Source organism: Ursus americanus, chromosome 13 (assembly GCF_024610735.1).
Source record: "Ursus americanus isolate L20-20 chromosome 13, mUrsAme1.1.p, whole genome shotgun sequence".
Taxonomy (NCBI): Eukaryota; Metazoa; Chordata; class Mammalia; order Carnivora; family Ursidae; genus Ursus; species Ursus americanus.
The window spans coordinates 69,842,525-69,860,208 of record NC_142139.1 but is presented as its reverse complement, the minus strand read 5'-3'; the positions used below and the strand labels follow the sequence as shown (position 1 = coordinate 69,860,208).

General features: G+C 53.6%; 1 protein-coding gene and 1 long non-coding RNA gene across 6 annotated transcripts in view; one reads left to right on the top strand and one right to left on the bottom strand.

Moving 5' to 3' along the window:
• The window catches only part of LOC123777374 (uncharacterized), a 73,547-nt gene extending 58,428 nt beyond the window's left edge, over positions 1-15,119 (top strand). The window contains exons 3-5 of one of the 2 annotated variants that reach the window (XR_006775639.2): positions 1,077-1,171; positions 2,481-2,650; positions 7,149-15,119. This is a non-coding gene — a long non-coding RNA (uncharacterized LOC123777374). The remainder of the gene's footprint in view (positions 1-1,076; positions 1,172-2,480; positions 2,651-7,148) is intronic. The other variant, XR_015726548.1, reaches the window with a different exon arrangement.
• Positions 1-17,684, bottom strand: part of PEBP4 (phosphatidylethanolamine binding protein 4) — a 244,906-nt gene that overhangs the window by 18,016 nt on the left and 209,206 nt on the right. The gene's annotated exons all lie outside the window — the stretch shown is intronic.

Here is a 17,684-nt window from a genome sequence, read left to right as displayed (position 1 = left end):
GTTTGCTCAGGAGCCTTGACTGAGTGCCTTCATTCTTCCTGTCTCACCTGATCCCTTACTAGTGCTTCCTCACGTCCTTTTGAAAATTCACTACTTGCACGAGTCTCCTTGTCTCGCGCTTTGCTTTGGGGCAACCCACACTAAAACAGTAAGGGTCCAACAGACATCTGGGGAAGGAGGGAGAGATGAATGAAGCCTTTGTCTAAGGTGTGATAGGTAGCTGGCCCCGATGCCGAGGCTAGAAGCCTCTCCTCCTGACTCTCTGTCCCAGTCTCTCCTGATGGGACCACACTGCTAACTGGATGTGGCTCCTTCTGCCCTCCCAGGCTGGGTCCCAGAGGTCCCTGATACATTAAGGCTTTGGAGTACCACAAACAGATGAGCCAATTAGATGAAAGACACCTCTCGCCTTTGTTTCTCATCCACGGGCACAGCCAGAAAGCTACCTTTCCTGAGAATCGAGGGTCCAGGGGGACCCCTTCCCCAGCCTTGGGAGAAGCCTTAGGTCAAGCCTTCTTGAGACATGGTGGCCAGATTTGGGTTTTGAGGTCAGGTGGGTGAGAAAGGGCCTGGCTCAGCGCTGGGCCCAGGAGGGAGGCCAGCCCAGTTTCCTCATTCCCCTTCAATTACCTACAGGCAACTGTCCGCCCACCTGGGCATTTGTGAAGGCCCCAGGTACTCGGGCTCGCTGACCCCTGGAGTAGAGGGTCAGCAGCACATTTCCTGGAGACTGCCGGAGATGATTTAATCTCTTCACCCACTTCTTCCCATCTAGACAGGAGGATTCAATCACTTCTCCTGCCTGGCTGCAAACCTCAGTCAGAGTGGGGGGTTTCACTTTTTGATCTCTGGGGGGTAGGGATGGGGAGGGCTGTCAGAAGAGTCCTGAACTTGAAAGGTGAGGTACAGAAAGATGTTGTGGGGAGAAGGGAGAGTGAAGGGAGACATGAATGAAACAGCACTTGGTTGGGGCGGGGCGGGGGAGGGGGAGAGGGAAAAATAGGGAAAACAGAAACAGAGTTCCAGGCTCTCTGACACTGGCACCAAATGAGAAAGCTCCTTGCTGTTTTGCACAGCTGCCTGCAAGCTGCCAAGTGGCAAAGGATCCAGGAAAAGGCACAAGATTGCCGAGTGCTCCCCAGCAGTCCGTGTATTCTGCAATTAAGAAGGGGTAAGTAAGTGGAACGCACTGACAGCTCCCGGGCTCTGAGGTCTCCAGGGGCTGTGGCTGCCAGGCCGCCGAACACCCGCTTGGAGAGGACCCAGCCCTGGAGACCGGTGCCTGCTTCAAGGGAAAGGCTGTGATCAATTAATCCTGTGGCCTGTTTTTTTTTTTTGCCCTAAGGCCAGGGAAAGGAGGGCCGGCCACTGAGGTAGGTGAAATGGAGTCCGTGGGAAGTGGAGTCACGCACCTGAGCCCTCCTGGGAGCTAAGTGCTTCTAGACTCCAGGATGTAAGATGGCCAATTATTTTGTGCACCAGTTTCCCTCAAGAAGGGTTAACATCAAAGACCCGATAGGCTTCTTCCTGGCACCTTCATGGGCAGTGGGGCTGGGTGGTTGAATAGTCTTCAGAAAGTGCCAGTGGGTAGCCTGAAGATTTGGTGTCTTGGCCGTGACTGGCACAGACCCCTGGGTTTTGACTCCTAGTTTGGCTTCAGATCTGGGGTCAGTTACCTCCCTGGGTCTCCAGATGCCAAAATGGGGAGAGGTGGGGTGTAGCTGCTCCTTGTAACTAAGTGGTTACCTGGATGAGAGAGAGGAGCTTCACCCAGGGCTTCACCATTCCTCATGACACTGGGTTAAGAGGCAAGATTTCCTAAGGCCAAGGTCAAGACTGTCTGCAACTTCACAAATACAGGCTGTCCAGGCCCTTTGTTCTAGGCCGTGTGGAAGTACATGTGGTTTCCAAATAAGTCACGCTGTCTTGCTCCTGTGTGTATGTGATAATATCTAGCATAGAGGTGGCCCTGAGGAATGATGGCTTGGGAGATGGGTAGATAAATGAGTCAATGAATGAGAAGCCCTGGGTTGGAGACAGAAATATGAATGAGGCACAGTTCATGGTGTTGAGGAACTCATGGTCCAGTGTGGTAGATCAATCGACAAAGAAATAACTCTATTATAGGCCTCAATAATTGAAGTCTACAGGAAGTGCTGGAAGAGCACAGAGAACAGAAGTTGTACCCGCTTGGGGGCAGCGAGCAGGAAAAGCTGTGGAGAGGAGGCTATATGCTATCTGGGCCTTGAAGGATGTGTAGGAGTTTTTTAGCTTTCCAGTGCATCAGATAGGGCAGGGGCAGCATAATTTGAGGGAACTGCATTAGCAATGTATAAATATGCAAACAATGTGTGAAAGAGCGCGTGGGTCTGGAAGAAAGCTCAAGATAAGGCTGGAAATGTAAGTGAGGGTTGGGTTCGAATGGCAGGCGATGCTTCTGACAATCAAAGCCACCAGCAACCTACACTTTGGGTCCACAGACCCCAGGCAAGACTTCCATATGCTCAGCAGCCGTGTACCCAAGAGAGTCATCAGAGGGGCCTCTGGTCAAGAAAGTGTCTGGGCAGGGCCAGGCCTTGGAGCACGGCCCAGGCGGCAGGTCAGAGCTGCGTGGAGCAGGACTCCATCACCATGGCCTCAATCAGAGCAGGTGAGTCTGGGTTCCCCAAACCCAAACGCCTCCCTGTACAAATGATAACTTCATTTCAGATCATTAAAGTACTATATGCTCATGGCAGAAAAGTTTGAAAACACAGAAAACAAACAAACAACCAGAAAGAAAAAGAATCCCCTGGATCATTCTGTGTAGAGATAACTGCTCTGAGAACACCATGGCTCCCTTCCTTGCATCTGGGTCCCAAGGCTTCTTGTCACGCAGGTGCTAGCTCTGAGCCTTGGGCCCCCCTGGGGCCTGCATTAGCTGGCCTCCCCTCTGACCTCCTGCTTGGGGAAACTTGCCTGAGTTGCTCTCGGTGTCGGTGTCGAAGGCTCACAGACTGGTTTGCACCTCAGGAGAAGGCGGAGCCACTGCTCTTTGACCCTTGCCTGTCACAGGTCAAGCAGCTCCAGGGCAGGCTTAGTGAGTGGGAGTGTGAAGGAAAACGGAATAAAGAACACAACATATGGTCTTACTGAACCTGTTCCACTTAGAAACAGATAAGATATATTAAGATAGTTTGAGAGCAAGTATCAAGAGTTGATAGCTAAATATAATTATTATCCATCAATGTGAGTTGAGACTACAGACTGCCATTTCTAGACACACAGAACAGAAGCCGGGGCTCTCAGAATCAACAACAGGTCTCTGGAACGCTTCAGTTATCTGGAAGCATGTGGCGAGTTGGCTATTCTTCGTAAGCACACTTCCTTGATCTCTTGAATCTTACACTTTTAGCTCCACAACCCCTTTCGTCTTGACTATTTTGGCTAGTGATCTTACTAAACACTAGTTCTTATCTTCTTAAACACAAACACGGAGACTACCTTATGTAATTTTAAACACCACTGTGGTTGACCCAGTGAAGAACCAATTTTACACCCTGCTACAACACCGGAGTGTAATGCTGAAAAACAAATAAAACGAACGGGCCATTTGGCCTTCTGCCTGCTCAAACCTCCTTAGGAGCTAATAATTTAATATTTATGTGGTCGTGGTCACCACATCAAGAAAGGGAAACACCTCTTTCCGGGTGCCTGCAACGCCTAGGCATTCTGCCAGCATCTCTATACAAGTTCGCTCCCTTGGTCCCCGCCTCCCCGGACATTTCCTGCTGACCAAGGAGCACTGACCCTCAAGAGACCCACCCCTTGGAGGACAGAGGCCACCCACCCTGCTGAAGGAGTTGTTCTTCGGGGTCTGATTTTTGGCAGCTGTGGGAACTGGGGAAGTGGTGCCATCCAGTTAAAAGCAGCCCCACTGCATTAGTGACCGTGCTGTTCACACAGCTGTCCAAAAGGGCAAACTGGGCTTCAGTCCAATGTCATTACCAATCAGCTACATGACTGTGAGCAAGACACTTACTTTCTCAGTGTCTCTGCTTCTGTACCTATGAAGTGGCAATGATGATGATGCCTGCCCTGGTTTCCCCATGGGGCTGTTGTAAAGATGAAATTAGGAAGAGGAATATTCTCAAGTCCTACAGTGCTGTCCCAGCACAAGGGTCATTGTGGTTCCCCTTCCCTGGGCTGCCCACTGGGGGGAAAGGTGGGAGGAATGGGGCAGGGTGGGGAGGAGATGGGGAACCCATCCTGCCAGCCCCCTCTTGCCGTGGCAGTCCTGAGAAGTCTCCTGGCAGGGTCAACCTCATGAGGCTAATGGCTGTGCCGTGGGCTTGGAGGTTACTCGGCTGTGAACGGCTGTGAACGTGGGCCCGTCCTGCTGGGTCTGCACTCACCCAGGGTGCGCTGAGCGCATGGCACATAATGTTTATTAATATGCTTTGATGAGGAGCATTAATATCTCTTAATGACACCATCTGAGCCCGGCCTCCTTCTTTCTTTCACTCCTCGCTCCTGTCTCTTCCTCCACCCACAGAGACATACACACTCACGGACAGGGAAAGCGAAGGACAGTAGAGAGAGCTGTCGGGGAGGAGGGACTCCGATGGGGGTCCAGCCGCAGGGGCAGACAGAGGATCCTGGATGAGGGAGGTGGGAGGATGCCAGGGCTCTGCTGTCAGGTGGAAACCGGGCCAGAGACTGCTTGGCAATGGCAGCAATGGAAACAAAACAGTGGCAAGACTTTTCCAAAGCTGGTGGGGAGGAAGGGGAGTGGCAGGGGGTGAGACACGGCCCAGGAGCCTCAGGAACTGGGGAGGGGCTGGGCTCCTTCATGGGAGCAGGAAGGGAAGAAAAGTCTTCAGATCATTCGCAGGCTGGGTCTGGGGGATTCTGGGGGTGGCAGGGTGAGAGTTAGAGAAGGGGAGAACAGTGAGTCACACTCACTCACACACACCCATGTTCACACACTCATGGCCCCCCATTTGTGTACACACACTACTTACATGCCCACTCAACATGTTCACACATCCCCCCACTCACATACTTAGGCACACGTGCCCACACATACCCTCACACACTCACATATATACATGTTCACAGCCACACACATGCTCACATATAAATACAACATGCTTACTCGCACATACACATTGACACGCACATAGCTGTCATGCTTACTTATGCACATGCACCCACACACATGCACACACATACACGTGTCTACACAGTCACATACACAGGCTCACACACATGCACATTCACACACACGTGCATGCTCACATGCATGCTGATACACAACTCTCTGCACCTGTGCCCTTAAGCTCACAGTCTCACACATTCACATATGTATAATATGTTCACACTCATACACATATACAGAGTGCTTATGCGCACACACGTATCTCACATATGCACACTCAGACACAATGTGCTCATACAGTATGTACTCACATATACATACACATGCTTACACACATATATATTCACATATTCACACACAACACACTCAAATGCACACTCACAATCCTATAGATGCACACACATGCACACATACACGTACTCACATTATACATAGTTGTACACAGTCACACATACATACTCACAAAGCGCACACACACACTCACAGACATGTGCTCACACACACTCCCTCTCCCAGGCTGCCTTGCACTGGTGTGCACATCAGGGGCTGAGTATGATAGGAAGACCAGGGTGATGGGCCATTCGGAAGGGGCCGGGGGTGAGGCTAAAGCTTGGACTGCGGGATTAGGACCAGGGGGTGTGGGAATCTCCAGGCCCCTGGCAGGAGCCCAGGACACAGAGATGACTGATTAGGACTGTTGTTTTGTGAGTAAGAACTGAGCTGTTCTTCTCCCCTGTGAGAGCCCATGGGGTGGGGATGGGGGAGGGAAGGGGAGCCCTAGTGGGAGAGGTGGTTAATGGGGTGGGGGCACCAGCCCTGCCCTCCCACCGCTGGAGTGAGGAGCTGGGGTTGGCCTGCTCCCCTCTCCGTGCAGCACAGAGGCAGAACAATTGGGAAAGGGCTCTAGTTAATCCCCCACACAAACAGGGCTTGGGAAACTGCAACCTCCAGAGGGAGGGAGCTGCAGGGCTACCTCCTCAGGCCCAGCACTTATCTATGGCTCCCATCTCTCATCTCCAGCATCCAGTCTTTCTGGCTGGGTGGCTGCAACCCCAGGAGGGGGACAGGAGGCACTGGGGAGGGCAACAAACTGGGGGGGGGGTGGCGGCCAGACCTTTGCTTCCCAGCTCCAGCTGGACAGAGGGGGCCCAGCAGCCCCTTAGCACCCATCTGGCCTGGGGATGATACCCCAGGGCTTGTGGATGATTGCAGCACTGGTGTCTGGACCTCTCCAGGGTGGCTGTGAGAGCTTCATGGCACCCCCCTCCCCCAGGTTCTGTGGAGTGGGGACCACCTTCACCAACTGCTGGGAGGCAACTCACAGTGCCTGGCTCAGCTTCTCCACCTGCTCCTGGTTCTACTAATCCCTCCATCTCCTCTTTCAGTCTAAGAGGTTCTCACCACCCTTGACCCTATCCCATCCTGTTCTCAACTGCCAACCAGGAACCAGCCAGCTGCCTCTGGGCCTTGCTGCACTCCCCATGTGCCGCCTAAGACATGCCGGTAGTTCTAGAGAAGCAGCCCACAAGGCTGGGGGCCTGGGAGCGTGGAGTAGGGGGTGGGGGTTGCCCAGCAATCATGAGCCCTCTGGCCTCCTGGGGAAAGGTGGGTGGCAGTGGTGGGAGTCAGGCTCCCGGGCTCTGTTCTCTGCTTTCTCTTCCTCCTCTGCCCTACTTTAGGCTTCCACGCTCAGCTCTAGTGGGAGATGAAGCATAATCTGTACTTTTGGGCCCCCTCTCTCCTTCCTCACCAGAGGGCCCAGGCCCGGGGCTACCTTGTGAGGAAGAAGAAAGGAGGGAAGGAAGGAAGGAGGGAAGGAAGGAAGGGAGGGACAGACAGAAGGACTTCCTGGAAGAAAGCTTGGGGATCAGGTTTTGAGATGAAAGAAGAAAAGAAAAGATGCTGGCGAGACCCGGGGAAGTTCTGTGAAACCCTGTACTCATTAGGAAATGCGATAGTAAGTAGAAACCGTTAAATCTCATTCAAATCACATCTTGCTCTTTCACAGGGGCTGACAGTGAACTTGGCCCTGGTCCCCTAGCCCCTCGCTACTCAGAACAGCAAGAGCATCACCTGGGAGCTTGTCAGAAATGCAGAATCTCGGGCTCCACCCAGACCTGTGAATCAGAATCTTCTTTTTAACAAGAACCTGCGGTGATTCGTCTGCACATGAAAGACCGAAAGTCCGAGAAGCCCTGCCCCAGACTCCTGCTCTCAGACCTGCCTACCCACTTTCCCTCCTCATCAGACCTTGGGGCAGCAGTGGGGGGAACCGTCCGAGGTCTTGTCTCTGACAGGTCTCTTTCAGGCTCTGGAGCTCTTGCAATCCCCCTTCTCGGGCAGGACTGATTGGTCCTGAAGTGGCCCCAGATCTCAAGTCAGATTATTTGGACTGGTCGGGCTCCTGGGCGGTCAGAGGAGATGCGTGGACTGGAGGGGGCAGGGCTCAGCCAGGAATGCGAGACACCAGGCACATCTCCTCCCCTGATCATGCTCCTTACTCCTGACCCTATTTGGGGGACATTTATTTCCCGGGTGTTCAGGGACCTCCAGTGGAACAAGAAGCAAGAGAGCATTGCTCTTCCTTGTAGTCTGCAGACCAAAGAGGGGGGAGCTGCGTGAGGCTGCCTCAGTTTGTGGGTCAGGGTCTGCTCTAGGGCCCTGGTCCTAACAGGAGGTCTGCTGCTAAGGGACTTCCTCAGCCTTCTCCCCTCAGAGATGCTCGGGTAAAGCTGTCATCCCTGGCGAGCTGCCAGTCTGCCCTGTCATTCTTTGGCCATGCCCGGGCCCCACGGTGGGCCTTTGTGCCCTTGCCTGCCTGGGTCAGGCCAGGCTCGTTTGTCTGGGCCAAGGGAACAGTGCATGTGGCCCACCGGGGGCCTGCCAGGCCCAGGGCTTGCTCTCATTCTCTTGTGTCACCTTTTACAGTGCCTGGCAGGCAAATGCCAATCTGGGGAGCTTGGCAATTACAATGAAAAAACAACCGAGACTGAGCTCAGTGAACACCCTGACCTCACAGTTGGTCTGTCTCTGGAATGTGTGGGGACTGACATAACCCCGGGGAGTGGAAGGGAGTCTACGGCCCTCTCCCGCAGGGTCCGTGGCACCTGGGTCCCCATGCTGCCCCTCTAGTGGTGCTCATGTGTGGAGGGTCCTCTCGGCTGAGCCCCACAGTCTGGTGGGAAGACAGACGGGCTGCGAGCTGGGCTTGGGGCAGATGTAGTGCTTGGCTTCCCGCCCTATGGGGATCATCAGCAGTCTCCAAGTATGTTGAAATGAGTCTTTGCACAACTTTGAGGAGGGCCCAGCAGTTCCAGGTGACAGTGCCCAGGGCCCTGGGGAGATGGGAGGAAAGGGGACGGGTGACAGCAGGGAAGAATCCCAAAGAGGGTCAAGGGTCCTCCATGGCTGCTGACTCCCCAAGCTTCCCAATCTGGGGCTCAGTGGGTCCCCTTCCAATCCCCCACCCGTGGCTGGACCTCAGAGGCCTTCCACCCAAGGAGTCTGGGATTCTAGGCTGCCAGTCCAATCCCCAGGCTAGGCCACGGGGAACCGAGACAAACTTCTCCCCAGAACTTTTTGTTGTGAGCAGTCAATCGCCCCGGCATCTGAGGCTGCAGCACACAAGCAAGGGGTCTTTAATGAACGCAAATGACAGCTGATTAATCTGCCTCCTCTCTGTGGGGTCTGGCCACGCTCCATTCCGCCTCCACGGCCTGCGCCAGCAGGGTGGGCTCCAACCTATTACCACTGCGTGGTAATAAACCTATTCCAGCCATAATGGGGAAGAGGGCAAGTCCCCAGCCCTTGCTCGCACCAGCCCCCAGCCTGCGGTCCTGTCATGCATGAAGGGCTGGCCCTGCAGGAGTGGGCTCGGTCCTGCTGGACTCTCTCACTGGGTGCTCCCCTATAGGAACGGGGCAGATGGCAAGGAAAGATGCAAGCAGGTGCTCAGTGGGATTTGTGGAAAGGGGTTACATTTAGGAGGTAAGTGGGGGCACTGTCTAGACAACGGTTTGTTTTTCAGTTTCTCGCCGAGTGCGGCCTTAAGACAGCAGCGGTTCCTCAGATCATTCCCACTGTGGGAAAAGGCAGAGAGAGAGAAGGATGGGGCTACAGAGACTCCCTCTTTCTCTGCCAGGTCACCTGCCCTGGCTCCCTGCTGATGTCAACGCAGCCCACATTTACTGAGCTCCTGCTAGGTGCCAAGTGTGGTACAGGTGTGCGGGTGATTTACAGTCTGGCAGGAAGGCTGAGTGAAGGGGGTAATTACAGATGGGATGCATGCTAAGAAGAGGACTTACAGAGGGCAGGGACGGCTTCCTGGAAGAAGCTGGCAGATTCTCCACCTGATAGTGGTACTTGACAGGGAAAGGGGAGGAAGAACTGCGTGCTGGGACGGAAAGGCCCCAATTTCTACACCTGGGCTCTCTCAAGCCTCCTCATCCCCAGGCCCCTATCACCTCCTTGAGTTGCTGGACCCTTCCCTCGAGGGATGGAGGAGCAGGAGAGGGAGTGAATCGGGCTGGGCATAATGGAGGTTATTGACCTTCTCTTGGGCAGGACCCCTTGCTGGGAAGCAGAAGCAGAGCTCCATTTGGGGGAGAAACCCCTCAGTTTTTACTGCAATAAAGAAGGGGCCCTGAGCTCTCTCCTGCCACAGCCTCTAATGACGGGGTTGGTGTGTAATGAATATCTCTGTACTCATAAAACAGGCTAATGACCGCCCTTATTTCATGGACCCCTTTCATCCTCACCCATTCCCAAACCAGAAGGGACCATCCTGAGGGCTGAGGCCCAGAGCCTGGTGGCAGCCACAGACCCCAGCTGTTTGGGGTGGGGGCCAGTTGTTCCTGAGCCTGAGGCCCCTTGGAGGCTGCCTTCTCCTTTCCCATCCCTTATCTGTTTGAAACAGCTGTGGGGAATTTAGGTCGATGGCTGACCAAGCTTAGGAAGTGGGCAGGGGTTGGTGAGGGAGGAAGCATGTATGCCCTGATTCTTCAGAATGGTGTCGACACTTGTAACACGTGGCGCAGAGAAAGAGCATTTAGTACCCGTTGCCTGCACCACGCCCCCTCCTGCCCAGGTACTGATAGGAGCTCACAGAATCATCCAACACCTGAGAAGAGCTAGACTCGCAGAGGGAGGGGCTCGGCCTGCTGACTCACCAGCAACACCTGTGTTTTGCTTGGGAGGTCTCCCGCTCAGGGACTAGCCAAGCCTGACCCTGTTTGGCTTCCTGGAGCTTGGTGAGATCACAGCCCCGGGTGTTGTGGCTGCAGGCCAGTGTGACCTGCTATGCAGGGAGTATTTTTAAAGAGATACTTGCCCCTGTGTTCCCAGGATCATCTCCATGAGAGACTCGAGTTGTTCCAAGTTCCCCACCTCTCCCAAATTCGATTGTAGAAATTGGTCAGGGGGAACATGGCATCGTTTGGGATGAACTGTGTAAGAGGAAATAAATAAACCAGTCCACTTCCCATGGACAAGCCCCGGGAGGGGGCGTCCTCAGGGGGTCCTGGTGATGGGCGGCATTGGAGGGAGGTGGAATGGGTGAGGATGGAGACAGCCCAATTGGCTTTCCCCAGAGCTATGGGACTGTCTCACACCATGGTCTTCTGAGCCTGTGCAGAAGCCACAGGCCACCATGACAGGGTCTGCCCGTGGCAAGACACTCATGAATGAGTCAGCCTGCAGCCTCAGTGTTCCCATCTGGGCGCTGGCCCAGCCCTGCCTCCAGGCCATCTGCAGATAATTGGGGTCAGTGGAGGGCAGACGATCCCAAGACTGTAGGTTCCCGTGCCCCTTGCTTGTATCCTATTTTTCACGTTCCCTTCCCTCAGAAACAATTGCCCCTTCACAATGCAGGGCAGGAAAAGCACTGCTCCCAGGTCCCACTTAGCTCCTCAGCTAGGGGCGCCTTCTCTCTGGTAGAGAAGGAACATACAGAGGCACAGGTCTCAAGTCCTTGGCCAGGGAGAGTGGGGAGTTAACAGCTAAGGTGAGTCACTCGGAGGTGGTGTCATGGTTGTTAGAGTAACAACCACGATTCTGGACGTGTGTCAGGCACTCTCCCCTCTTGAGGCATTTTAGGCACTTCTGTGCCACGTATCATCTAGTCGTCCTTTACAAGGAGGCAGAAGGGGCAGAGAGGGTCACGCCCAGTTTGCAGGTGGGGAACGCAAGCCCTTGAGAGGTTAAGTGACTTGCCCGAGATGACAGTCCCAGCCGGCAGCAGAGCGGGGAAAGCAGTCCAGGTGTCCTGGCCCATGCTCTGAACCTCCTGACTCATAGTCCACTGTTCTTTTGCCTACACCTCATAACAAAGGGGGCTGTGTTAAGGACATTGGTTGTGAGGAGAAGAGATGATTTCTTTCCCCTTCGCTGGAATTTCTCGGGTGACCCTGGATGTGCTTACATTTGGCTGAAGGACCAGTCTGGATCTCCCCAAATCTCTCCCGAATCACACCCAGACCTGCGGGTGGGAAGCTGTTCAGACAGGGACAGGCCACTTTCCCCAGCCCCTCCTGACTTAGGGACCCAGAGTGACATGGAGAGGGGGCATGGGCTGGAGACAAGGGGGTGGCCAAGTGACGCAGAGAAGGCCTGGACTCTGTGGCTAGAGGCTTCTCCCATCTGAGGCTGGGGCCTTCCTCAGGGAGAGCTGAGGTTCCTTATGAGTGTGGCTCACGTGTTTTCTCAGTCTCAGATGCCCTCCTCGGATTCTCTTTCTCTTTCCAGCCCAGCTCAGCCTTCTCTTCCTCCGTAAAGCCTTCCTCACCTGCATTTCCCCTAGCGCTTCCTCCCGCACACTGTGCTTGGCTCTGTGGTGGTGAGCACTCCCTCAGCCTAGGGCTGCAGCTGCTGCCTCCCCTCAGGCCTCGAGCTCCGCTGGGGATCTTGTCCAATACCTCCTCTCCTGCTTGGGTGGCAGGCAGAAGACGCACAGTAAGTCCCTGGGGCAGGAGGGGAGGGACTGACACATGAGTGCCTCCCTTGTCCATGGGCTCCACACCCATGAGAGCACTGGATGATCCCAATGGCCCCGCTAAGCAGGAAACCGAGTCTGGGGGAGCGCAGCCACTTGTTCTGGTCATTAGGCGGCAGAATGGGAATTAAACGCAGGTATTTCTGATTTCAGACAGGATGCTCTTTGCCTGGCTCACTACGGTCTCTCAAATGTTCTCTTAGAAGAATGTGTGAGGAAGTGACAAAATGGATTATCTGTGGAATTGAATCCTGGTTGAAGGTGTTGTCTCCTGGTTTGAAAAATGCACTCAACCTGTAGCAGGAGAAGCATTTTTATTTCACTAGGTTCACCTTCCTGCCTTCTTTTTTCCAAGAGACATTTTTGCTGCCATGAAGCGTGAAAGGGCCTCGGGGTGTGCCCTCCCAGCGCAAGGGGCAGGGAAATCTCTCTGCCAGTCCAGCTGTTTCCTGCACAGCGTGCAGAAGCCACCCAGGGACATGGAGACAGTCCTGGGCATAAGGACTCCTCAGTTTGGGGACGGGTTGGGCTCTTTAGGTCTGGAGAGCTATCAGATGCCCAGTTTGTGGCCCCTGGCTGTGGGGTCTGTGACTCTGTTCTCTGGCCCTTCTGGAGTAGGGTGGGGGGGTTTGTCAGTCCCCCTGGACTAGGACAGTTGGTCAGACCTCGACCATAGGGACAGCCACAGGACTCCCCTTCCCTTCTTGCCCCTCCTTTCTCATGCCAGCCTCCTCCTCCGTTCTCTCTCCTCTCTCCAGCCTCTTTCTCTTGAGTGCTCTGTTCTGCTCTCTTCTCCTCCCTCCTCCTCTCTCTTCTCTTCTCCTTCCTTCCAAAGGGACCTCAGCCCTCCACCAGGAAACAGATTTCTTCAGACCATCTGGTTCGGCATTCTGCCTCCTCCTGATCAGCACTGTCCATCCATTACAACATGCTGCGGTGATGGAAATGTTCTAGATCCGCACTGTCCTGTATCGTAGCTCTAGCCACACATGGGTTCTGAACACTTCAAATGTAGCTAGTGCTATGTAGAAGTTGAATTTTTAGACATTTTATTAAATTTTAATTAATTTTAATTTAAATAAGTACACGTGGCTAGTGGCTAGTGAAGGGGACATCAGAGCTCTAAGTGATGCCAAGTGCTTGACTCCTGGGAGGTCCCTGGGGGCACCGCCCACCCTTGTCTGGGCCCTGCCCCACTGCTAAATGCCTTTGTGTGGACACGGCTTCCCTCCTGTGCTGTTTCCTGTCCTGTAAGAAGCCACAGAGGCCTGGGTTCTGGGCTTGGAGTTGGGTAAACATGGGCGCCGGATCTGTGAGCGTCAGTGGCCTCTTTGGTAACATAATGAGGATAATTTCTTGAGGAAGGTGCCCAAGCTCCAAGGTTCCCTTCCAGCTTTAAGTTCCCTGCTGCTTTTGGGCAGGAACCTCCTATCATCAGATCTGGGTGAGTCAGTGTGAGCAGCAGTGCAGGTGGTGTGTGTGTGTGTGTGTGTGTGCGCGCGTGAGTGCATGGCGTGCACCTATACATATGTACATTAGCATACCCATACATGTGTGCATACATGGAGGAGGGGGCTGTGAGGGACAGCAGTGAGACCCTGGGGACCCTGCTTCGCAGTCTGACCCTGCCTGATTGAACGGCCTGGGACTAGGTAGGGGGTTAAAGGCTCCACAATGAAGGGAAGTTTGCAGCCTGACTCCACTCCTGGCAGGCGTTTGCCTGCTCCCTGGCCCAGGCTGTTCCAGAGATGCCCCAGACTTCCTCTTCTGCCATAAAAGTCTCCCGGAAAGTCTTCCCACAGAGGCCCCAGGGGCTTTCTCAGGGAATGTGCGAGTGTGTGTGCACAATGGCACTGTGGTGCAGAAGCCCCAGGCCGCGTGCACGCTCTCCCACAGTGCTGCTGGCCCTGGCATTAGAGGGGGTGTCCGTCCCGGTTTGGGTGGGGGGAGGGGAAGGGGCTTTGCCTGGAATTGGGCCCTGGCTTATGCAATGCTGAGACTCTTAGTCAGCTTGAAGGACTTGGACACTCATGCACACACACACACACACACACACACACACACACACACACACACACGTGGATACACTGAGTAGGGAGGTGTGTGGAAGGAAGATAAATTAGCCTTTGCTGCTTTGCCCTCCCTCCAAGCTCCTGCTGCAGCAGATCTCCCCACATCTGGAGAGAAGGGGGTGGGAATCCCTCGAGACAGGGCTGTTCTCAGGCTCCCTGGGTGTGATGGAGGCTCCAAGCCTAGGGCTGTGGCCGGAGGGACCACTGAGAGGAGCCCTCTGAGGGCAGGGGAGAGAAGCCCGCCAGCCAGTATGTGATGGGATGTGGCCACAGTGTAAAGAGAAGAGGATGCCTTCTCTTTTGCTCCAGAAGGTATCTAAGCCTCGGGGGTTCCTGGGTCACAGAACCCGCCTGATGGAGAGTTGCATCAGAGCGAAACTTCACGCTGGATGCCTTGGCGGAGAGGGCGCTGAGGGCTTGTGATTCAAAGTTTCTAACCTTTAGGTGCTTGAGGTCAAATGCTCGGCCTCTGCTAGCTCTCCCCTCTCCGACCATTGGTCTGTACTAAACGGCACACAGATGGTGGTGGTCGCTGGGGGTGAGTGAAGACATGGGTGGTTGAATCAGGTCACCAGGCTTTAATCAGCCCTGAGTCAGAGAAGTGGGTGGGAACAACTTCAGGTAGTCTTGGGGTTCCCAATAAGTAAGAGCTTCCTGGGAAAAGAGAACCCTCCCTGATGGGGCAGCTATGAGGCTCTGACTGCAGACCAGACCTTTCTTTGCCATCACTGTACACTCTAGGAGAACAGAGAGGCCATGACAAGTGAATGATTCAGAAGCAGATCTGCTTGGAGCCAGGGAACTGGGACCAGATGACCTGTTGGGTCCCTTCTAACTCTGTAATTCCACACAGGGGCCTCACCACATCAGAGCCTCTGGGCTCTGTGGACCTACACTGGTCCACTGAGAGTTTGGCAGGGGGGGGTAACATTGTGGGGATTGGGGAGACATCAGTCTGTGTTCAGGGAACTGAGAAAGGTGTGGGTACAGAAGGGGGGATCTGACACAGTCCTGTTACAGTTTCTGAATTTGCTCCAAGGTTTTTACTTCCTGGAAATAGGAAAAAGAGTGAGGATGGTTAGAAAGATCTGCAAACTGCTTTTTGGTTATGCATGGTTTTGGCAAGAAAGCTGTGGGGTGTGTTCCTCCTTTTTCATAGCTGGCAGCCCAGATTTCCCACAATACGAAGAGGTCTGGCTGGTTGGCACCTCCCCCACATATCTCTGTGGGCCTCTGCGTAGGTCTTCTTGCTTTAGGTCTGTGGGCAAGAGGGCCCCTCTATGTAATGTCAGCCCTCGGAGCACAGCTACCTTCCCCAGGCTCATGACCTCCACTACCCTGCTAGAGCCGGCAGCCATGCCCGCCCCAGCCCCTGCCTCTATCCACCTCCTCCCTCCCTGGAAAGGGGAGTCATCATCCAGGGCATGGCCACCAAACACAGCATATGGATCTCTGAGATGGTCCCCATTTGCCTCTGTCTGAACATTGCCACTCCTTCCCTGCCGTTGAGCCAAGTCCCCATATAGGTGGGCAGCTCTAGGTAGCTGTGGAAGCACAGATGAGCCACGGGTGAATTCTAAAGGGGGGTCCTTCTAAAGGGAGATCCTTCAGTGAGGTCCTCTTTCCACATTCTACTGAGAAACCAATTGAGGGTCCTTACAGGCAGCTTGGGTCTGGAACCTAGTTCTCCGGATTCCCAGTGTGAGATAATTTATAACAAATTAATTCTTTTACTTTCTCAGGGGCTTGGATGTGCATGGGGCTGGCATTTGGAAAAATTTATCTGGGCAGCATTTTCTCTTCTAAAATCCAGGGAAATGGTTCTGGGCACAGGGCCGGTGTTTAACCAATGCTTGTTGATTGACCTGTGTCTCGGGGTGACTCCTCCCTCACCTTCTGTAGGAAGGAGGGGCATTCCTTGTAAGAGCTGGGTTTACCCTTCACTGCTGTTGCCCTCGAGGTTTCCACTCCTGCTGGGCTGTCAGAAAGGAGGATGCTGGATGACCAGCCCCCCCCTCACCTGCCAGGGTCACACCTTGCTCTCTCAGCTTCCCTCAGGGCTAAGACCTGAGTAAAGGACTCAGTCTGCACAGTGGCAGCCACCCTGACTATCTGCTAGAGAAATAAACAAGATGGTATTGTGCCAAGGGGAGAGAAGTTACATCAAAAATATCTCAGAAAGGAAGAAAGCCAAACTTTTATATGAGATGCATGGATGGGGGGGTGGAAAGGCCTGGGTAATTAAGTTAATAGGTTTCTTAAAGAATGCCCTTGTGAGTGATGTTCAACACATTCAAGTGTTGACAAGAAGGTATTGAACTTGACACCCACGCAGCGGGCAGAAGCATGCTCTCAACTCCGACACACCTTCTTTGTCTGAAACTTGTAGTAAAACTCCGCGCTGGGTTGTGAAATCTGTCCCAGGGAATCTGTGCTTTGGGGGCTCCAGGGTCAAGCCGTTTGCTTCTAGATAGGCTTCAGGTGGGCCGGGGTGGCCACCCTGAGCTAAAATCCCAAGATTAGGAGGGCAAAGGCTGGGGTCCCCAACTCAGACGCCTAGAGATGCTATGATGCCGTGTGAGGCCTGGGGATTTCTGAGGACCCACAGACAACTTGCAACTCCTGTGGAGTCGTCAGAATGAAGCCCTCTCCCTTCCCTCCAAGCCCCAGCTGCCTTGGGGAACTTGGGTCTGAAACCCAGCAACATCTGTGCAATCCTAGGCTTCCCTATCATGATGAACTAATGGAAGGATCCAGGTGAATATGGGTTTTCCCTTTCTCTTAAATCTGTGTGTGTGTGTGTATTTGTATTTAAAGAAAACTTGGGGTTTCTCTTGTTTGAAGCCACAGGAGCACATATTACCATTCTTAAAACAAAAGAGTGCCTCCTTTGGCTGAGAGCTCACCTCAAAGGCCCAGGATAAGCATGGGGCTCCTGGCCTCTTTGCCTGCCCTGGCTCAGCAGCCTGTCTTCCCACCCAGCTGTCAGCCATCTCTCCTATCATCAGACATTTACGCCTCTATCTCTATCCATCTTCTCTCTCTGTTACACTAGGCTCAGACTTTTCGAGTGATCAGAGTTTTCAGGCTGGGACCTGAATCTCAGGGACTCCATCACGGTTATGGTGGCCAGATTTGTAAAGTGGAAAAATGGTGACATGGATATCTTTGTAAAAGAAATTTTCTATTTTAGATATTTAGCAAAACACTTTGAAAATCAAGTAACCTAAGTCTACGGTTGTCTGGTCACCCTGAGGCAGCTCATCTTAAGGGAACAGTTAAAAAACCAGAATCAACACCCATGGCTCATGGGTTTCCAGCCTGGCAGAAAGACCAGCACTGCCCCTCACCTAAAGTCATATACATTGTCTGAGGATGTGGTGGGAAAGAGTGGGTGAATTGGAATTTCCCCTTATTTACAAGTGATGGTCAAGGAAGGCAATAGCTTCTTGCAACTGGAAAGGCTGGGCTAGCTCTGTGCTCT